Raw genomic sequence first — 23,854 nt, 5'->3', positions numbered from 1 at the left:
GTTTCTTTCAGCTCCTGGTATATAGACTACCCTATAGGACAGACATGACAAATCAACCTGCTTCGAGGGTGGCCTACATGTCAGGGGACAGAAATGGGTTTCCAAGCCCTGACAGGCATGTTTTGTTGGAATAGTATTGGCCTGCTTTATAAACCTGCTTTGCATTGCAGCCTGTGCATCAGTGACAAATAAATGATTTTCAAGCCCCTGATGTAGACTGCCGTGTATAACAGGCATTCTGTGGGAGTAGCATCAGCCTGGTTTATTGAAATGTATTGCAGGGGCTACATGTGTTGATGAGCACAGCTGGGGACAGGTTGAGATGGATGAAGAAGGTGTGGGCAGAGCGAGAAGGAGGAGGAAATAGAGAGAGGGCAGGAGGGGGAGGTGCATGAGGCAGGTGGAAAAGGAAGTGTGGGAGTGGGAGATGGAAAGAGCAAGGGGGAGGACGGTATGGGCTAAGGGAGGGGAGAGGAAGATATGGTCAGTGAGAGGGTGTGGAGGAAATGGACAAAGAGAGGGCGAGGAGGAGATGAAGAGGCAGAGAGAGTGGGGAGGAAGAGACAGACAGATTGAGGTGGGAGGATGATGTGCACAGACAGAGGGAGGAAGACTTGGACACAGGGAGGGGAAGGAGGAGGTGTGTTCAATATATATGTGTTGAACACGTATGCGAGGAAAGCTGCAGGGAAAAGGCTATAGTGAGTAAATAAATAAAACACTAGGCAGTTGACAGCCTTTGTAACAATACAATAGCGGGATGTAGCAAATGTACACTACCAAGTAATTTTAATCAGACTTTTAATCTTCCTGCTTTTTCCAAGGTTAGAAATGCTGAAAGTGCATCTTACATTGCTTTTTAAATAACCGTAATGTTCAACAGTGTCTCTAATAAATGTTTCTCCATCTGCACTAGATCATCTGTATACTGTCATAATTATTATATCTTGCTGTTGCTTTGCAATTGGACATCAGCTGCCTCAAAACAATTTTGCAACACTTCTGATTCACATCTTTTGCATTAGAAGCCCCATTCACAAAAAATATGCGCACCTCCATGTTCCTCATTCTTTATAGAACACTGACTAGCCAATATTGATAGATAAATATTAATACTAAAAAATTCAAAATATCTAGAGCAGTCTTCCACAATATAGAAGGAGTCAATGTTGTCCTCCGGGCTTTCTCTGTGATATTAATGGTTTCTAAGTTTATAGGTTTGTAATTTCATCAGGTTTTTCCTCAGACACAAAATGTTACAGTTTTTGTATAAAACTAGAGTCAAGGTAGCAGTTGTGCTTGCACTCTGTGGCATCATGCTTGCTCGTGCTATAATCATGAACACATGATTACAGCTCAAGTGACATTTGTCAGGAGAGTATGTCCTGTGCACTTTATGGGCAAAATACACATTGCTTCAGAAAATTCAACAAAATATTTATTATATTTCTCACAATTACAAGTTCCAATTTGAGACCAATGTTCTGCACAAAAGTGTTAGCTTTTGCTAGGTCTTGTTCTTTCCTGTGTGATGAATTTATGGCTTCATTCTTATAGTCAGGCAACTCTTGGGTAATTTCACTCTTATCTGAAAAAAATGTTCTTAACAAGTTGCAAAAGGGAAGTAATAGTATCCAAGTCTACTTCTCCACGTTTCTTTCTTTGAAAGCAAGTGTATCTCAGGACCATGTGTGTGGTTTATAAATGCCAGTCTATTTTCTGTGGCAATATGCCTAGACTTCAGGTAAACTGGTGTAAGTGTTTTTCAAATAGGATGGCAGTTCAAACCCGTGTCCAGCCATCCTGATTTAGGTTTTCCATGATTTCGCTAAATCATTTCAGGCAAATGCCGGGATGGTTCCTTTGAAAGGGCACAGCCAATTTACTGCCCCATCCTTCCCTAATCTGAGCTTCTGCTCCATCTCTAATGACTTCATTGTCGACAGGATGTTAAACGTTAATCTCCTTCTTCCTTTAAAATAGCCACCAAATTGTAGTGTTCCTTTGTGTATCAAGCTATCTCAGCAGTGCAGAAAACAATTCTTTCAGCTATAGTCAGTGTGCTATGCACATAGCAAATGTGGCCTAGTAGTTGCCATCAAAGCACTCCATACATTCAAATAATTATGCTGGGGTGTCATCTCAAATAAAAACCCTTGACTACACAGTCTCTGCTCTCTTTAATACAATTATTCTTCTGAAGTTTCACATTTGACAAAACGAGCTGGAGTCTGCATAAACTTGCAAACGGCAGACAACTCTCATCCAATGAATGACAATAACTGCTATATGCAACTGTGTATTATTGTGAAGACATATTGTAAAAATAATTACTCACCTGCTGAAGATGGGAATTTTTACATCTTCTGTTTCTGAAAGTAGTGTGGGCTCATCCTACTCCCTAAAGGTTTAATATTTGTGGTATTTGGTTTCATAGTATGATTTTGCAGAAGGATTTAAATCAAATTGGCAATTAGAACAGTTCATTTGAGGCTATGAATGGTGGAGTCGATATGAAACAAAGTTTCTGGATGTTAGCAATCTAACCTTCAGTGTTACTGTGACATATTCAACACTATGTTATGATTCGTCATGTGTTTCAAGAATCAGCATATAATACACAGCTGAAAAAAAAGCTGAAAAATATCTGAACTTTGTGTTCTGCAATGAACTGTCCTTCATATTGATACGACACTGGTACAGGTGAGTGACACCTTGATTGTTCTGAAGGGAGGAATAATAAACTGTTTTGGACTCTGTTATACTATTCTTCCATTAACCGAACTCTGTACTGTTAGTGAAACAATGAATTTGCAGAAAATTATTTCATCCCTTTATTAAAAGTGAATCCACAAATATAGTGAAATACATGAAATGTGTCTGGAAAGGACTTGTATTTTATAGCTACATGAAGAGAGAATCACCAGAATGATTCCCCATTCATCTCTGCTTTGCATATAGACTTTTTTTTATCTCATCATGTGCACTCAATGCCACTATGTAGCATTCATTCACACAGTGGGCAGTTGCCATAATATTTTCGTTCATCAGCGAAGTTGGTTCACTAACCGTAGATCTTTACAACATTAGACATACAATCAGCAGTTGCCTTTCCTCGGCAACCACTGGAATAATTCTCTTGGAATAAGTTAGATACTTTATGCAATTGCAATGTTTGAGAATTACTTGAATTAAATGCTTTCATTTAAAACACCACTCAGGGATTATGCTTTAGCTCTGTTCCAGCTTGCTGCCTACAAGGCACTGTGAGCAACGATGTGATCAGCATGTCTCCAACCACTATTGCGAATAGATGAATTTTGATGCTGCCATTGATTTTTTTATTCATCTCCTCCTCATATGGCTGAGTGGATATCATTCCAGACCTTACTGATGAGGTACAATGTCCTTCCACACTGAAGGCAAGGGCAGTAACCTTTCAGTTACAGAAGAATATTAATTTTATTTTTACTTTAACAAAATCTTTTATTGAACTGAGGTGCAAGAATCACAATGTTTCACAAATGTTGACGCACAGCTTAATCGTTATCAGTGTATCCTTCAAATTATTTACATTAAACACGGAATTAATAACAACAATGTGATGATAAAAAGGCTGAATTTGACTCTGGAAATTTTGTATACACAAAAACATATTTTTTACAAGAATATCAATTGTTCTTAGTTCTTCTTGCAGAAAATTTTCTGCCGTGGTATGTTATATAGTGTTTGAACTGCGATTGGATGTAAACAGGAGAAATTAAACAGGAGAACCGCAACAATTGCTACAGGTTCAAGTTTTTTCCTAAAATAAGAATTTCACGGGTATGACAAAATAATGAACAAGCAATATTTATGTTAATGATATGAATACAGGTTTAAGTGAAGGAGCTCACCTGAAGCGCAAAGTAATATGGTATGCCGGTGTGAATATTACTTTTCTTTATAAATATGTCATACATTTCCTGGTAATTTCCAAGAATGTTTGCCTATCGAAGCCGCGGGCTCCAAACAATTTCCTTCTCGGTTTCGAAGCCTTTCCCTGTCTTATGGGATTCTTATTGTCCGCAAATGTCTTGCATTTCGCTGTTATCTGATACACCACCAAAATCTAAAAAGCAAGTTGGCCATTCAAAGGACGCGCTCAATGGATAGGAACGCCTTCTTCACTGATTGGGTGGAAAGGAATGACACCATAGCCCCACAGTGCTGCTGATGAGGTCACGCCTTCCAACCAATCAAAACGTAAGGTGTTACTCCGGCTATAGGCTACTGTAGAATTCCTGCCCTCTCCTCACCTTACCCGACCGAATTTTGTAAATGTTTTATATATAAATATTATTTCTGTTCGTTTCTGACACATCCGATATTATTACACCAAATGGTCTATGGACGAATAAATAAAATCATGGTAAGGAACCGCTTCTTCTTCACCTGTCATCTTTGGATGCGGAATACAATGACGTTTCTTCACCCCCCATGAAGAATAATATGGCTACCTGTCAGGGAGGGTGGAGGAGGGGTTGTGTAACGTAGTTGTTATGAGTTTAGGGTTGTGGGAACAAAACATAGCCGTGATATACAAGTAACGAAAATAAATTTTCGAATAGTGAGAGTGAGAGGTGTGTGTTGGTAATAATTAAAAGTGTGTAATAGTCCTTCATTTCGTTGTGACAGGTTGCCGTGTTTTCTTTTTTTACTCCGCCCGGTGTGGTGCTCGCAATTGTGTCAACCGTTTATTAAATACAAAATGTTTGTAAAATAAATACAGGCATGCTGCCATCCCCAGCTGCGTTTTCTGCGTCCTGCTGTTACATGATTATATACTAATGTTGAACTAAATAGTAACGAGAAAACTGTACCACAGCAACTAAAAAAAAAAAATTATGAAAAATCCCGTGCCAAACAAGAATTAAGAGTTTGAGGGATACGCAGTATTATGAAAAAACTTCCCGTTCCCGGTGATGTAGGGGTGATAAAGTGATTAAAGAAGGTTCGTAAATACAGCTATTTGATTATAATCTAATGGCACTAAATTGTTAGATTCGTTGAAATCGTCAACATGCTGCGGAAAAAGATCTTGTTGGACTAAAAACTTTTGCTATGTGATACAGGTATCACGATAGGAAAGTTACGTATTATTAACTGTGTTTCAGTTGTATAAATATGTGTAACAATTATATATCATTTCTACATTTAGGTACTACGACCACGATTACTAATTCTCTCAATTTTTGTTATTTCAGATGATGAAAACAAACTCTCACAACCACAAACGTGCGTCATTGTACCAACCAGTGTAACATTATTTAATCCATAAAACTTGAAGGTATATCCAGGAAATTTGTATTTCATAGTAGACAAATCTGACAATTATTTTTATGCATATGATATACATATATCGCACATAAACTACTAACAACGCGAAAAGGCGGTTTTTGTAAACGGCGGTCCGACTAGGTCAGTACTGATTATAGTAATATGCTTATGATATTGCCACACATGCTGTTTCAGATGACTCATTTAGTGTTGGTATATAATTGATGGAATCAACAGTTGAATTTATCATTAGACTTAAAACAACAGATTGTAGGCCATCCTAGGCAAATTAGCTCAAGAAGCTCAGTTTAGCACGATTAGTCCTTAGAAGCATCTCTTATTGTGTTGACCTGTAGAAAAGTTTTTAGTTTGCGTATTTTCACTCCCCATTTGTTTGTGGAATAATCATAAGGGGAGTGCAAGTTAAGTGTTTATTCAGCAGAAGTGATCAGTTGGAATATTGTGTGAAGTAGATAATTTTACATCTTACAGAAGCCTTCTTAAAGATCATGGAATTCTTATGCTCACACCCTCACTCCTTTAATCCTGAATGCTTTTTTTTCTTTTTTATTAAGGGGAATATTCAGCATGAGTTGTCAACTTTGACCAGTAACATAGGAAATGTGTGCCAAACACAGTAAACAACACGATGACTGTAACGTGATATCAGTGACGATTATTTTTAAATGGTCTAATCTACAGCTAAGTGTTGTCACTGCAACAAGTTTTCCTCATCTTGAACTGCAGGCAATTAGAGCTGAATGTCCACATTTTCATATGAGGGCTACAAACAATGCTCTGCCTGTAGAAAGTTTACTGATACCATGCATGGTTTCATGCCAGTTTAGGTGCATCTTATGCGATCTAAACAGGCATTAGAAAGAAAGTATTTTATAATATTTCTTTATACACAGGCTCAGTGATTACTGTTACGTGGAGTAGAATAGACATGCACATTAAGTACTTGCATAACTATGTCTACAACATTCTTCAGTGCTTTTCTTGAAGCATCTCCCCATCGTCCACGCCACTGATAAAATCTGCTAGAAGTGTTTGTGAAATAGATAAAAGGAAGTGCCCCTGAAACAAAATAAAAAGGGTATTTGGTGGGGAACGAGTAAAGTCATAAATCAGATAGACATAAATAGAGGAGGAGCCATTTTTAATCGTTTATTGCAGTACCTGGCCTACACAGATGATGTGGCATTAATCACACAAAACACTGCTGTGCTGGCTGATACCTATCAACAACGGGAGAGAGATACAAGGGAACTTGGCCTGGTGACTTCAAAGTGTGGAAAATTGTCTATAAGCACTAATAAAAACATATCAGTTTGAGGTGATGCAGGCTCGGCCTTAAGGAACAACTGAACTAGCTAGAACCTTATGCAAGCTGCCACGAGGAAAGCTGCACTTACTACAGTATCCAAAAACCCAGAGAGGTGACACTGGAGAAAGTGGGGCTAGTGCACCGAATGGCAAAATGTGAAGACAGAGAGGGTTGCTGTATGTAAAATAAATTAAAACTTAAATCAGCAGTTAATATAAAACATGGATAATGTGGTGATAGAAAACTAATATGGTTAATCCCATATATTTGTAATAGATTTTTTAGTTTCACATTTGTTGACTTCACCATCTCTCAACCAAACTGCCACTTTCCAACCTAACCTAGACTTTGGGCTTAGTCTGTCACCACATCCAGGCTTTTTTGTTTTCGCATCCATTGGCTTCACCATCTAACAGCAGAACTGTGAATATGTGCACCAAAGGTGGCTTCACAGTAGCCATTAATATTATGTCAGTTATCGAAGCCAACAACTCGAATCAAATATTACTCTTGACCTGATTTTTTATGCTGATATTAAAAATCTATTTCAGTTTAACTCTGGTGTACTTTTATTACAAAAAAGTGCTCTGATGGTAAGGTATTCGACAATCTCCCAGCTAACGTAAAGCAACAAATTGGGTTTAATATATTTAGAGAAATTAAGTCTATCTTGTGAACCACTTATTCTATAAATTTTGTGCATAGTTTTAGATTCAACTATTACTCCTTGGCTCTACAGCCCTTGAAGGGCCTTGGCAATATCTTGCCATTCTATCCGGTCCATGGCTTTCCATCTCCATCCTCTGACACCCAGCTTTTTCATGTCTTCTTCAATTCTGTCCTACCTCTTTCTGGGACATCCCTCCCGTCGTTTGCCTTCAGTTGTACCATCAAAAATCTTCTTATCTGTTCTACCTTCCTTCATTCCGACCACGTGTCCTGCCCAACACAGTCTTCTTATTTTAATAGTATTGACAATGTCAGGTTCTTCAAAAAGTTGTTCTAATTCTGCATTCGCACGGATGTATCAACCACCTTGATTGTATATAGGGCCTTATATCTTACGCAAAACCTGTCTCTCCCAAATGCTAAAGATCCTTTCCTCATTTGCAGTTATGGTCTCTCCCAAATGCTAAAGATCCTTTCCTCATTTGCAGTTATGGTCCATGTCTTGGCACCATACATAACTGTTCTTATAATTGTTTTGTAAATGAGGATTTTAGATTTTCGTGATAGAAGTGAGCTCTTAAGCATGGATAGTGTTGCAAAGTAGCATCTTTTGCCTGGTGCTAGTCTAGCTTTCACCTTGCCGCCAATTTTATTTGTCTATGGGATAGTCGATATGAGATACTTGAAGTCTCTCACCCTTTCAAACTCCTTGTTGTCTATCTTGAGATTTGGTAGGTTTTGCTGGTTGGTCATTGCCATATATTTGGTCTTTTCGATATTGACTACCAGGCCAAGTTCCCTTGTACCTCTCGCCGTTTGTTGATAGGTATCAGCCAGCACAGCAGTGTTTCGTGCAATTAATACCACATCATCTGCGCAGGCTAGGTACAGCAATAAACGATTATGTTTCCTCCTTTATTTATCTCTATCTGATTTATGACTTTTTCTAGGCAGAGCTTGAATAGCAGTGAGGAGGTATTGTCACTCTGTCTCAGCCCCCTCCTCACTTCCACTTCCCTGGAGATTTCACCCTGTATTTTTACTTTACAGTTGGTTTCACTGAGGGTCATCATAGTAAGTTTAACAGGCTTCCTAGGTATTCCAGCCTCTTCCATCATATTCCGCAACGCCACTCTTGCGATGCTGTCGCAGGCTTGTTTAAAATTGATATAAAGCTTGTGTATGTTTATTTGATGTTCATAACATTTTTCAAGTAGTATGCGTAATGTGAATGAATATTTGGTCAGTAGTTGTCCTATTTCTTCTAAAGCCAGTCTGATAGTCTCCAGGTCTCTCTTACATATAGGGAGTAAGCCTCCTAGGTAGGCTCTTGGAGATCACTGTATATGTAGTATTTAGCAGGAATATTCCTTGGTAATTTTGACAGTGTAATTTATCTCCTTTTTCCTTCCATTTTTTTTTTCTTTTCTAGTGCTCTTTTCTTATTTCTGCAAACCCTCCTAGCTACATGACACTTTTCATCATATTCATTCGGATTTGCTCTAGTTCTTCTCTGAAATAATTTCATTCCTGCCTTGCCATGCTCCTCAATTCTTCTCATACATTCTTCATCAAACCACGTCCCACATTGTTTCCATGTTATTTGTATATGTCCATTATGGAAATGGAAGAGGATGTAGATGAAGATGAAATGGGAGATACGATACTGCTTGAAGAGTTGGACAGAGCACTGAAAGACCTGAGTCGAAACAAGGCCCCCGGAGTAGACAACATTCCATTTGAACTATTGACGGCCTTGGGAGAGCCAGTCCTGACAAAACTCTACCATCTGGTGAGCAAGATGTATGAAACAGGCGAAATACCCTCAGACTTCAAGAAGAATATAATAATTCCAATCCCAAAGAAAGCAGGTGTTGACAGATGTGAAAATTACCAAACTATCAGTTTAATAAGTCACAGCTGCAAAATACTAACACGAATTCTTTACAGACGAATGGAAAAACTAGTAGAAGCCAACCTCGGGGAAGATCAGTTTGGATTCCGTAGAAACACTGGAACACGTGAGGCAATACTGACCTTACGACTTATCTTAGAAGAAAGATTAAGGAAAGGCAAACCTACGTTTCTAGCATTTGTAGACTTAGAGAAAGCTTTTGACAATGTTGACTGGAATACTCTCTTTCAAATTCTAAAGGTGGCAGGGGTAAAATACAGGAGGCGAAAGGCTATTTACAATTTGTACAGAAACCAGATGGCAGTTATAAGAGTCGAGGGACATGAAAGAGAAGCAGTGGTTGGGAAGGGAGTACGACAGGGTTGTAGCCTCTCCCCGATGTTGTTCAATCTGTATATTGAGCAAGCAGTAAAGGAAACAAAAGAAAAATTCGGAGTAGGTATTAAAATTCATGGAGAAGAAATAAAAAGTTTGAGGTTCGCCGATGACATTGTAATTCTGTCAGAGACAGCAAAGGACTTGGAAGAGCAGTTGAATGGAATCGACAGTGTCTTGAATGGAGGATATAAGATGAACATCAACAAAAGCAAAACAAGGATAATGGAATGTAGTCGAATTAAGTCGGGTGATGCTGAGGGAATTAGATTAGGAAATGAGGCACTTAAAGTAGTAAAGGAGTTTTGCTATTTGGGGAGCAAAATAACTGATGATGGTTGAAGTAGAGAGGATATAAAATGTAGGCTGGCATTGGCAAGGAAAGCGTTTCTGAAGAAGAGAAATTTGTTAACATCCAGTATTGATTTAAGTGTCAGGAAGTCATTTCTGAAAGTATTTGTATGGAGTGTAGCCATGTATGGAAGTGAAATGTGGACGATAAATTGTTTGGACAAGAAGAGAATAGAAGCTTTCGAAATGTGGTGCTACAGAAGAATGCTCAAGATTAGATGGGTAGATCACATAACTAATGAGGAAGTATTGAATAGGATTGGGGAGAAGAGAAGTTTGTGGCACAACTTGACCAGAAGAAGGGATCGGTTGGTAGGACATGTTCTGAGGCATCAAGGGATCACCAATTTAGTATTGGAGGGCAGCGTGGAGGGTAAAAATCGTAGAGGGAGACCAAGAGATGAATACACTAAGCAGATTCAGAAGGATGTAGGTTGCAGTAGGTACTGGGAGATGAAAAAGCTTGCACAGGATAGAGTAGCATGGAGAGCTGCATCAAACCAGTCTCAGGACTGAAGACCACAACAACAACAACAACAACATGTCCATTTGATGTGTCGGTATTGTTCTTAATCCCCTCTTTTATTTTTGTCTGATATGCTCTTTGTATTTCTTCTAACTTCTGTGTAGGTTCAAGAAACAAATTTTGCAGGGTTTGCTTGTATTTTGTTAAAATAAGCATTCAGACATGGCACATCCTTGGAGCTTCTTTTACTCCATCTTGGTGGGAACTATGAAATACTGCTGCCTTCCCAATTCAGTTAACTAATTGCTGTTTGTCTCCCTATTATATGCTTAACAATATTATGAGAAGGAAATTTGCTTCTCATCATATAGTGGAGATGCTGAGTCACAGATAGGTACAACAAAAAGACTTTCACAATTAAAGCTTTCAACAAATGGCCTTCGTCAACAACAGACACACACACACACACACACACACACACACACACACACACACGCAAATGCAACTCACACACACGACTGCGGTCTCAGACAACTGAAACCACGCATTACATTCTTAATATTTACTCAAATACATTGGTATGTAGTACATTATTACTTCTCATGTACCTGTACAAGGAACATTGTTACTCACCTTGTTGCTAACAGAATTTTACAAGCCTCGTTAGTTGCATGTTCCATGAGCCAATTGCACAATAAATTGTAATGATGGGGAACAAGTCAGTTTCATTCATACTGCAAATTAAGCTAATTTGTAAATATGGCTACACGCTGATAATTTATAAGTTTTATGATTATTATTATTATTGTTATTTTTATTAAATATGCAGATGAGAGTTAGTAATTGCTACCCACCACCTTTTACAGTAATAGAATTTCTCCTGTGGAATAAAAGTAGTCGTCAAAGATAAACTTTTTCAACTTGTTTTCAGATTTTATATCACTGAGTAAGTTATCAAAAGTTTTAGTTGTGGCATTGTGCATGCATTTTTGTGCTAGCAAGGCCTGATGTCAGTGTAACAGATTATCACAGCAGAGTAAATCCCTTTTGCCTTGATGAAAACTCTGAACATCTTAGAAAATTTTTAAAAGTTTCTGTGAAGGATGTAGAAGATGCAGTCTTAGCATTACAGAAACTAGGCCCCCTAAATCTCGACAAGTGGAGATGGAATACCAGCTACAGTTGTATACAGCACAATATCAAACCCACTAGCTAAAGTGACAAAGGTACTGAAATGTGGCAAAGTTAAACCACTTTTCAAAAAGGGATCAAGAGAGGGCATGGGAAATTGACATCCTATCTCAGTACTTCCAGTCATATCTAAAATATTTGAAAAAGTTGCTGTTACCCGAATCCAAAATATTTCATTATTCTAAAAAAACAGTTTGATTTTCGAGAAGGAAAAAACATGATAGACATTGTATGCAGTTTTGTTGAGAAGATAAGTACATCATTAGAAAAAAGCAATAAGTTGTCAGGAATCTTCTGCGACCTCGCAAAGATATTTGTTTCTGTAAACAATGCCTTGCTTATTTACAAACTTGAGAATGACAGTTCAGGTGTGTCTTATGCTTGAAATTATTATAAAAATTTCGAGTGTTCGATTTAAAATTCCTGCCAGTCTTGAAAATGGCCATGTATTCAGTAATGTGGGAACCTATCTCCATCTGGCAACACTGGATTCATCTGGCAGCAGTAGCGCACCGATGCCATAAACATGAGTTGTGGGGATTCACAAACTTGTTAACAATGTTTCCCTCGCACCCTGCGATCACAAACCTAGAACACTGTCTAGTCAATGATGTGTCATTGCAGTCCATGATGCCAGTAAACTAGAATTGAAAGTAATTTGTGTTATTGGTAACAGTACAATGTTCTTGTCAGGAGCTAGTCTGTTGCGTCTTTTATGCCATAAAATACGTTATGTGGTATTTTGTAAATGCTGGCATTTCTGAGGCCTACATTATGTTTCATGTGCTTCAACAATTGACTTATTTTAACTTGACACCTGAATATTGACTTAATACTATGTCTCTTCAGGAGCCAGCTAATCTTTCCTGTCACTGATCCACATAACGGCAAAATGCAAGCTTTTTACTTCCCTCCCCAGCTGTTTTCTGTTCCTGAGATTGCCTGTGATATATATTTTGTAAGTGGTTTACTTCTTATGGCAAGTTTTTTGCATCAGAGATCCTTCGAACAGTGTGCTTTTAGATGCAGTGGTGATGGCAGGAAGCATGAATGTACCGGTTCATATAAGTTAATTTTCTATATACTGAGACAATCGTCAGGTTTTTACTAGATGAAAATGAAAATGTAGAGTGCAAAACTTATCAGCATCAAATAAAGTGACAATCAGCAGGCTAAAATTCTGAGGAGATCAACAACAGGCAGCAATTCAAGAATAGTGGGCCTCAACGAGTTCCTACTTTCCTCTTTAGTTGAGAAGTGACACTACTGTTTGGATGAAAGATAATCTTCGTAGTTTTCCTTTTTAGTGTGCCACTCCGAAGGCTCTACAGCCTATCTTATTTGAAGATATTGTTGGGAAGTGGTGGTCCATTCGTTCCTATGAGGGGCTTTCAATAAGTAATGCAACACATTTTTTTTTTCTAGGTCAATTTCAGTTGAAATGCAGAATTTGTTGTGGGACACCGTTGACTACTTGCACTTCTACCCCTAAAGTTTCCCGATAGGTGGTGGTGCTATATATAGCCTCCAAAATTGCATCTGTAATGGAGGTATGCATGTCTACTGAGATCTGACTGTAAACAAAAGCACAGTGAGTTGTTGGGCGAGGCTTCTGTCGTCATTGCAACAAGTACGCGCAAACCTGTCCGATCTCTCACGTGCTTCCTGGCCCCACACAGCTGTGACTACTGCAATGTTGGAATGTGTGGACAGACTCATTCAAGGTGATTAGTGGCTCACAAACAAACACCTTGCTGCACATCAGGATGGCTGTGTCGGTAATGCTGAAACATTCGTCCGTCAGTTGGGGTACCTGATGGGTTCCTCGTCACCCAACAGAAGACCATAAAGAGCAGCGGAGGATCATCCGTGTGGAATTACTTGACCTTTTTGAGACTGTCACAGTGTTTTGTGGAACACTGTCACAGACAATGAAACATGTTCATCAGTTTGAACTGGAAACAAAACACAATCCGTGAAGCGGCATCACACCCCCTGTCTTCCAAAGAAAACGTTCGCAGTTGCGACCTGAGCCAAAGTCATGGCAATGATGTTCTGGGACTCTGTTACATTTCCTCCCTAGTGGCGCAACAGTTAACTCTCAAGTTTATTGTGCCACCTTCAGGAAATTGGAGAAATGACTTCAGCCACAAAAATCCAAACTAACTGCTCCAGCTCCAGCTCCATGACAATGCGAGGCCTCACACAGGTCTGTGCACTCAAGAGCAACTCACAAAACTTCATTGGACTGTTCTTCCTCACCCACCCTACAGTCCAGATATCACAACTTCTTGTTTCCATCTTTTCAGCCCAGTGAAGGATGCACTCCACGGGAACAGTATGTGGACGATGGGGAGGGTGTCGATACAGCAATATGTCATCTGCGACATCTGCTATTAGTGTGTTCCATGCAGGCATACAGGCCCTCCCAGTGCGGTGGTGTAAGGCTGTTACATTAAAAAATACAATTTTGTATCGAAAAGATTGGGGAATAGTATCCTGTGTTGGAATCCTGAATAAAACCGACATTCTTTCAGAAAAAAAGTGTGTTGCATTACTGACTGAATGTCCCTCATACCTCAGTCACAAATATTATTCCTAGTGTACGTATGCAGTTTTTCAGGCATATCTGTGTAATGAAGTTTTCTCACATTAGTAATTAAATCAGTTCCAGTGACTAACTGCTGTGTTGAACAGTGATATTCAGTAGTGAGAATGCCGGTACCCAGACTGCGAAAGATATGTGATGGTGGTAACCTACCAGCAGAACTGCACTACCTGAAAAAGACATTTGCTCATAACGGCTACATTAACGAAGATAGCGAAAATGCACTGTAGCTTCCCAAGTGCAGCAAAAGGGGTTAAATAGCTGAAAGAAGAGTGTGCCTCTGTACTCTATGCTGGTGCAGCCTTTGTGAGAATCAAACAATGGAAACGTCAGGCAGGAATATCAACAATGTAGGAAAAGACAGGTTGATACTTAGGAAAAGACAGGTTGATACTTAGGAAAAGACAGGTTGATACTTAGGAAAAGACAGGTTGATACTTACTGTAAAGAAGGCATGTCAAGTTGCTGGCAGGCACAATTCACGCACTTGCATAAAGATACATACACACACCATTCACACATGCAAGCAAGCACACCTCACGCAGACACAACTCGGGCCCGAGATGCTGGATTGGTGGTTTTTTTTTGTGTGTGTGTGTGTGTGTGTGTGTGTGTGTGTGTGTGTGTGAGAGAGAGAGAGAGAGAGAGAGAGGTGGCCTTGCTTTTGTGTGTGAATGATGTATCTCTCTCTTTTACTGATGAAGGCTCTGGCCAAAAGCTTAATGTAAGTATCTTTTAATGGAGCCTGTCTGCAAATTGACGTGTCTTCTTTACGGTAAGTACTTTGTGAGAATCTGTCGCGCTGTGATGGAGAAATGAATTGAGCGCTCTTACAACCACCTGAAAAAATGAATAAGCCGTATGGGGAATGTGGAAGATAAGGTAGGTATATGTAGAACTCACATGGAATAACATTGCACGTGCACAGATACAGATATTTTTCCCGAGTGCTGGGCAATTCTGTCCCTCTGTGCTGAAGGGGCAGCTGATGCAGTCTCGCCTTTTGCACCGATTGCTTTGTCCGTTAGGAGTGGCCACCTCAGCTGTTTGTTGTAATGTTTCTCCCTGGTGATACATTGGTCAATATGTAGAATTTTTGTAGTATAATTCTTCAAAGTATTCGTAATATATTTGTTGCTTGCCATATTTCTTGTGTTTAGCCCTCCAGCAGGATGCTTATGTATAAACTGCCTCAGTCACTAAAAACATTGTTTTTTTACCATTCCATTGTGGTTTTATAATTGCAACACTGTACCTATTTGTACATTACTGCTTATGCTAACATAGGATAACTTGGGATAACTTGTGTTGGCATATGTCCAAGTGAGCAGCAGTAGTTTGATATAAATAGTGAGCTCGGTGACAAAAAAGTTACAATCCATACACAAAAATGACCCAGATTCTGAGCTAGCTGCACAGTCCCACAATGAGACAGTTATTTATGATATGATTAGTAATCAGATAAGCGGTGGGAGCTGATGGTGCTCCTCTGTTTAATACTTTGAGTGGGTCATTAGTGTAGGTTAACAGTTGTATGCAGCAACAGAGTCAACAGTATGCTATAATGAAAATTTATTTTACTGTTGTTTAGTTAACCAGTGATTTATTTCATATAATGTATGTCTATTTTATCATCCTTTAATTAAACTAAGATTAAACTGTGATTTGGCCCGTACATGCTTACCTTGGTAACCAGCTAATCTTTGTGTGTGTACAAGCACTCGGGAGGTATGAGTCCTACTAATCATTGCTACTTTAATTGTGGGTCAGCTCTTCTTTGTGGACTTCTTCCCTTTTGCATCAAAAGGTGCTGAAAGAGATTTCTGTTGTTTGATGTACCCAATGGAATAACACACCAAGATAGTTTGAACTCCATGTACTGCCTTTAATACATAATTCTAGATGATGATAGATTGACTACATCTGCACGTATTCTGATCAGACAAGAGAATTTACATCTGTATGAGAATCGATCAAGATGACGACGATTCGTACAAAAATATTTCATCATTTGTTTGCTGGCAAGCATTTCTTTTATGTCACTGAGATCAAATCCTCTCCAAGCCCTTCACACGTGACACCACAGAGCAGGCAATTCCACCCAGCAGGTAGAGGTGCCCGTTCACGACCCCCCCTCACCGACATCACAAGCTCAGTACAACTCCAATCTGCACAGGCTAAAACACCACCTGAAAGTGGGGTACTTCCAGTGTACTAACTATCTTAACTCACGTACATCTTTTGTTGATCAGTGGAGAGCAGTGAAGTGGGACATCTCACTCCCAGAATAACATGTCACACTTCATTGCGTTATGTTTTGTTTTGGTAATTTTTATTTGTTACGTTCAGAAGACTGCCTTGACTCAGCTCTCATGCTGTTCTATCCTCTGCAGGTCTCTCTATCTCTGCATCATAACTATTACCACATACACCCATTTGAAGATGCATAGTGTATTCAAATCTAAATCTCCCTGTACTATTTGCCATCCCCCCACCACCCTCTACACTCTCTCTTTCTTCCCTCCATTACCAGTTTGATGATTATTTGATGCCTCAGGATGCGTTCGGTCACTCTTAGTGAAGTTGTGCCACAAGTTTCTTTTTTTCCCCCAGTGTAATTATGTAACAGACCATGCTGAAAAGTAATACCTCCAAATTTTTTATTCTGTTCTCGATATCGGTTGTGGTAGTACATATCATGCATATTAGTCAGTTGCCTTTGTCACTTTTCTGACACAATTGCAGCTGTCTGGTGCTAGAGCGCCCATAACTGTTGTTGTGTGTAATATAGTGGTGTGTAACAACTCTTTCGATGTGTGAGAAACAGGCCCTTAGGAAACTGAAACATGAATTTGAAGCTCTACTCCACTCATGGAACACCCTCTACTTCAGGATGACAAAGTCAGGCTGCACAAGAGTGCTGCGACATCTGCAACAATCCGATGCCTCGGATGCACTGACATAGATTGTCCTCCATACAGTCCTAACTTGGTATCATGTTATTTTCACTTGTTTCCAAAACTTCAACAACACACTTGAGAATTTAACTTTGGTAGTGATGAAACAGTGTAAGTGGAGTTCAGGTTGTGGCTGTGTCAGCAAAATTGATGACTGTTGAGAAATAAATTTTTACACATGAAGACTAGAAATGTAGAATTTCAATAAAGATTGTTTTGTTTGAAAAGGTTTTTCTTTTAATATTGCAACCCCAATTTGCGTATCGTATCCATGACACTCTGTCCCTTATTTTGTGATAGTAAAAAGTGAGCTGCCCTTCGTTGAAATTTTTAGATGTCATCCATCAGTCCTACCTGATGTGGATCCTATGCTGTGCAGCAGTATTCCAGAAGACAATGGACAGGTGTAGTGTGGGCAGTCTCTTTAATAGACCTGTTGCATCTTCTAAGTGTTCTGCTGTTAAATCACAGCCTTTGGGGTTGCCTTCCCCACAACATTATCTGATCATTTGAATTTAAGTTATTCATGATTGTAATCTCTAAATGTTTAGTTGAGTTCAGTCTTTAGGTTTGTGTAACTAATATTTAGCAGATTACTTTTAGTAGACATTTCGGTCAGTTCACACTTATTTAGTCAGTCGCCACTTTTCACAGAATGTTGTCTAAATAATTTTTCAGTTTGTTTTGATCATCTGATGATTTTACAAGATGATAAATGACAGCACCATTCTGAAACAGAAGGCTACTCAGATTGTCTTCTAAATTTTTTATACAGATCGGGAACAACAGAGGGCCTATAACACTTCCTTGAGGAACTCCAGATATTACTCAATGGCTTTACATTAATTACTATGAACTGTGACCTTTCTGACAGGGGACCATGTGTCCCGTTGCGCATCTGAGATGATATTCCATAGGCACGCAATTTGATCAGAACTTACTACTGAGGAATGGTATCAAAAGCATTCTGGAAATCTAAAAACATGGAATCAGCTTGATATCCCCTGTCAATCGTACTCGTATCTCTCTCACTCCTATTTGGTGTGCATCCCACACACCTAGATGGGATGCATGAGTGTTTTGTAGACTGACTGTGTTTTCCCATTACTGAAGTCTGCCACTTCCTTTGACTATGATTGTGCTCATGTGATCATTTCATGGCCCGACAAATTGTTATATCCAGGTATTTGTAAGAGTTGACATTGCTCTCTGAGGTGGTGGCAGAATTGACACGAAAGAACTGGAAAAATTTGCCAAATGCGAGGAGTTGAAAACCGACCAACAGTGATGTTGGTGGAAATTGGTGAAAGTGTTCCCTTTAGTTCATGGCACATTGGGAGAAGTGCTAAAAGATCTTAGTGGGTTCTTGAAAAGTGTTGGTATTTATAAAATATCCATCTGCCTCTTACAAGAAGCAACTTACTGGGATAATCATGAATTACCTGCTGATGCATAATGCAGTCCTTTCACCACCACCATCACTGTTTTGCTCCAACATCTCTTACATCAATTTGATTCGTATTGGCAGGATGTATAGAGCACAACTAGGACTTCAACATTGCCTGGTGGTCTTTAGTCCCTGCACTTCCTGCCAAACAGTACTTTTCCCTCCCTCCACCCATATCCTGCTATCCCTCCCCCTTCCCTTTCCCACACCAGATAGCTATTCATCTTCAACAGTTGCATTCCGGTTGGAGCTGCTAGTGGTAGTGTGTCTGTGTGTGTCTGTGTGTGTGTGTGTGTGTGTGTGTCTGTCTGTCTGTGTGTGTGTGTGTGTGTGTGTGTGTGTGTGTGTGTGTGTGTGTGTGTTTTCTTTGCTGAAGAAGACTTTGGCCAAAAGCTATTATGTATAGCAGTATTTTTGTTGTGCCTGTTTCCAACTCAGCAGGTCACCTTTATAGTGAGTGGCAATCTATCCTTTTCCTAATATTGTTGTGATGTAAACAGGAAGGCACGACTCTCAACCGTTCTTGAGAAAATAGAGTTTGAAAATTTTAGACATGTTTACATAGTTTCTAAGGTCACTAGTATTCAAGGATTCCGCAGCCGGGCAAATAAGACTTATATCCATTGTGGATATATCCTTTTCCTAATATTGTTGTGATGTAAACAGGAAGGCACAACTCTCAACCGTTCTTGAGAAAATAGAGTTTGAAAATTTTAGACATGTTTACATAGTTTCTAAGGTCACTAGTATTCAAGGATTCCGCAGCCGGGCAAATAAGCGGTCAGTGTCATAAGCGTGAGATCTCTGGATCGAATCTCTCTGCCTGTACTTATTTTCTTCTACATTCCCATGTAATTCTAAGGGCAGATGTGCATGATATGTAACGAAAGTGTATGATGACTGAGAACTGGATGTAAACAAAGTTTGTTTTGCAGTAGGCACATTGAAAAACATCTGCATGCAAAAATTAAACATTGATTATTGTTTTCCATGTCTTTACTATCATCATCATTCCAGTTTGCACAGTTGTCTATAGATTGCATATTACACATGTCAAAAATGTAGATACAGTAACATAAATAAAATGACTGTAGTGATTTGATTGAAAATTCATGAATAACCTTCTTTAATTCCCACTCTACCTCAAAAAATTTTCTCCTTTTTTGTGATAAAGATTATGGAAAAATAATAAATCTTTAATATTAATAATTTGCACAGTTATAATAAATCTGTTGTTGGGATTATGTGGGAGTGGAAGAAAGAAGTACCAGCAGTGACAGGCAAACCAGAGGCTTTGATATTATGAAACTAAGTGCCTACTTGCTCAGCTGTGAACTCCTTGTATAATAGTGATCATACAAAGTATATAAGCATGCCTAAAATATTAAAACTCTATTTCCTCTAAAACAGTCGAGTTGTTAGCTTCATGGTAATGGTCTCCTGGCAGTAAGTGTGATGTCTACCAAGAGTGATTAAAATGTGCGTGCGCATTCTCTCTCTCTCTCTCTCTCTCTCTCTCTCTCTCTCTCTCTCTCTCTCTTTTTCTTTTTTGTCTTTTGTAATGTACACTGTAATACGGTGTTGTCATTTGCTTTTAGTGACGGTGCTGCAACAACTCTGGTCATGGCCTCTTATCCGACGTATCACGAGAACTCCAGTGCCAACAGTGGAGTTGCCAGTGGTGGGAGTCCAGCACTTGAAGAAGACAGACATAATCCAACAGCAGATGGAAACAGTTCCATGTGTTACTGCACAGAGTCTAATGAAACTGGTGGGATTAAGGGAGATTCTGAGGCAGCCGGGACAAAAACTGCGGAGGAATCTGAAAATGGGTGCACTTCTGAAACTGGCAGCAGTGTGGCCACCTATCGTGCGAGCATTCTCGACTTGCCGGATGAGATTATGATAAAGATCATGTCGTACCTGACCTTCAGTGAGCTCTTAGACGTAGTGCAGAAAGTGTGCTCGCGTTGGAAGTGTCTGTCCCAAGATGCGGAATTGTGGTACGACAAAGTATACGTTGTCAGGTAAGATGTGTATAATGTGTAACAAACTCATTTGAACGTTTTGGGGGAGAGTAATGTTCTTGATATCTGATTAAAATGTAAAATTGGTATTCTTAGTCACGTTTTATTTTAATTGAATAGAGAACCTGTTTTGTCTTCATATCCTTTAAGGCATTGACAGAAGGTGTGTAGTCATTAATTTAAACTAATTCTAGAATCAAGCCAGTCATTTTTAATAGGGAAAAAATCTGATGAACCCAAATTGAAGTACTAAAGAGTTCAGGTGAGGCAGTGGTGTATTGTTTGAGGTGAGGTGTCTGGGATGTTTATTTCTTGTGGGTGATGGCTTAGATGGTGATGGTCACCCACTGAAGAGAACAATGTTCAGGAATTTGTTAGTGTATCATGTCTCCCTTTTTTCATTACTTGTCTCCAGCACCATCCATGAATATCTATTAACTGAAATTAATTGGGTCTCTGTCATGACTGTAAAAGGATCACACTGTAAGACTAAGGTAATTTTCTGGTTACGAACTGTCAGGCCTCACTGACTGTGTCAGAGCGCCAGCAGCTGTTCATATGATTGCGAAACTGTGAGGATATCAAAGCCAGAAGATTGACAACAGTAAATGAATTGAGACAAAAACCGCTTCCACTTGCATATCTCTACCGCACACAAAGATCATGGCTCACGCTGGAAATACAGCAACTACTCAAAATATCTAAAAGAACTTGAAGATGAAAATTAAAAAGGACAAAGCAGTATCATTATTTCTCCTCCTCCTCCTCCTCCTCCTTCTTCTTCTTCTTCTTCTTCTTCTTTTCTTCTTCTCCCATTTCTTAGGCTTTATGACCTGTTCTGGCCTCGCGATCTCTTCCTTGGCCTTCTCACACTCCTACTTCCAATAGGAGTGTATTCCGTTGCTTGTTGAGGGATTCTCTGAGGTGACAAACACATTACATACTCTTTCCAATCCTGCTTCCATTGGATTACTTTTTCAGTTAATGGCTGTACCTCCAGTTCTTTTCTTATGTCTTCATTTTGTATTCTATCTTCTCTTGTGCAGCCTTTCACTGATCTAAGTAGCTTCATTTCTGATGTTTGAAGTTGCCCAAGTCTTTAATGTCCAGTTTTCTGGTCCATCTAGTACTCCGGGTACTGCCATGACTTGATAAAATTTCTTCTACTTTTATCCTTCAGTGTTCCTCTAATCGTGCCCCATAGGTGCCATTTCTTATTTACGCATTTCTCTTCTTCAAAAGTTATGCCACATCCTAGATACTGGAAATGGGACACCTGTTTCATTACGTTATTGATGATTGTCTTAGTCCTTGTGGGGTACTTTACTAAAAAGGCCATTCTTTTTGTTTTTGTTGTTAAAATTTTTAGATTATAATTTAGGCTTATATTGTTCACTCTGTGTACCACTGTTAGGCTTATATTGTTGATGTGCCTTCACATGTGATGCATTTGATTTCGGAGATCGTGCAACCGTACAGTTCACAGGCCTGCTTATGAAGGCTCTGGTGAGCCGCCAAAGACACCGTACTATTTAAGCGATCGCAAACGAGTGCTCAGCCTATTCTGTAACCTGTGTTGCTGTTTCCTCTCAGTATGTTCAGTGCTACGCACAACTTGTTCACCATTGTATCTTACGTGTTGCTCTATAAAGTACTATGTTTCATAAATTTTATATGTTCTTGCTATAGCAAACGAGGCAGTGAGGGAGGGTTATGTCTTCTCCACATGTTAGTGTCAGTGCTGAGTCACCGGACAAACATGTTGATGGAAAAAATACTCCAACGCATTATTGTCCAGAAGCAGGCTCTCACTGCCACTCTCGATGAGGTGGCATCTGCACGTTGATGGCAGGTTACTCTCCCGTCAGTGCAACCATTGCCCTTTCCAGCATGTGACCTATCAGCTGAAGATTGGGACTCCTACAAAACATGATTCCACCAACATGTGCAGTATTTTCGTGTGGGCGATGCAAACTTATGTAGGGCTTGGTTTCTTTCCTGGCTTTTGCCACACATTTATCAATTGTTGTGCCAACTTGCACCTTTGCAAGAACTGGTGAGCTTATCATTTGATAAAATGTGCAATATTTTTTCAACCTATTGCTATGACAGGACACGTGTCTTTACGATGTGTTAGAATTTTACCATCCTCAGAAACACTCAAACCATCCTTATAATACCTGGTCTGCAGAATCTTACGGATTGAGCTGTCGTCGTAAATTTGTCACTAGTACCCATCACAAATCCTACGCTGATCACAGGGTGTATGATGTTGTTATTCGTCTTGCCCCGGGTAGGAAAGTCAGCGAAAAACCATTTAGTGTGATAATCTGACGCTTACAGTTGTGCTCAATATAGCACAGTCTTTTGAAGTGTCACAGGCTGCAGGTAATCAAATTACTGCTTGGGGGGAGATATCAGAAGTTGCTCAGTCAACCCTTGCTAGGCACGCTGCAAGTGTTCAGGATGATGGGGAAGCTGTTGCAGCAGTACAACGTTAGACTCATCATTGTGTGGGACAGCATCAGTTACAGCCACAGCAGCAACAGGTCATGTCACAACAGCAGCTGCACGATAGCCTTCTGGCTTGCCTGTATTTCTTCATGTGACACGAGTGTGTAACTCATCCTTGTAGTAGTGATGGACATAAACTGTATCTCTACAATGACTGTTTCCCCGGAAAATTTTTTTATTGACTTGCAAGTGTTTAATAAACTGCTAAAAATGCAGGTGGACTCAGGATCCGTAGTGACTTTCGTAAATACACAAACATACGTGGACTTGGGCTCCCCTATCCTCACACAGGTTTCATGGAAATTTGTTTACTATAAAAAACAGCAGATTCTGATCCTAGGTCAGTTCTTTGTTCTTTACTCTTTCAGATCTGTTGTTTGCCCTCTCACCTTCCTTGTTGTGGATCATTCCCATACTGCAGATGTATTGGGGTTAAATGTGTTTAACGCTATAGATTTCTCGATTGCCAATAAGGTAAATTAAGTGTCAGATCAAGTTCCGGACCAACAACTGGAGCCCCTCTGCTCCGAGTTTGCATCTGTTTTTCCGTTGGGCTCGGTTGTGCTACTTGTTTTCAGGCCCACGTTATCATCAAAGATTCTGCCTGCCCTGATTTATTATTTCAAGTGCAGCAGATGCCTGTCATGTTGCACGACTCTGTCAAGGCCAAATTAGACTGTTTGAT

General features: G+C 39.5%; 1 protein-coding gene across 1 annotated transcript in view; it reads left to right on the top strand.

The window, feature by feature from the left end:
* Positions 1-4,490: 4,490 nt before the first annotated feature.
* Positions 4,491-23,854, top strand: part of LOC126428424 (uncharacterized) — a 118,223-nt gene continuing 98,859 nt past the window's right edge. The window contains exons 1-3 of the mRNA XM_050090351.1: positions 4,491-4,993; positions 5,247-5,329; positions 20,227-20,655. The gene's annotated coding sequence lies outside the window, so the exon portion shown is untranslated. The remainder of the gene's footprint in view (positions 4,994-5,246; positions 5,330-20,226; positions 20,656-23,854) is intronic.

This window comes from Schistocerca serialis, chromosome 12 (genome assembly GCF_023864345.2).
Source record: "Schistocerca serialis cubense isolate TAMUIC-IGC-003099 chromosome 12, iqSchSeri2.2, whole genome shotgun sequence".
Classification (NCBI taxonomy): Eukaryota; Metazoa; Arthropoda; class Insecta; order Orthoptera; family Acrididae; genus Schistocerca; species Schistocerca serialis.
Note: the sequence above shows the minus strand (reverse complement) of the source record. Positions and strands in the feature narration are given on the sequence as shown.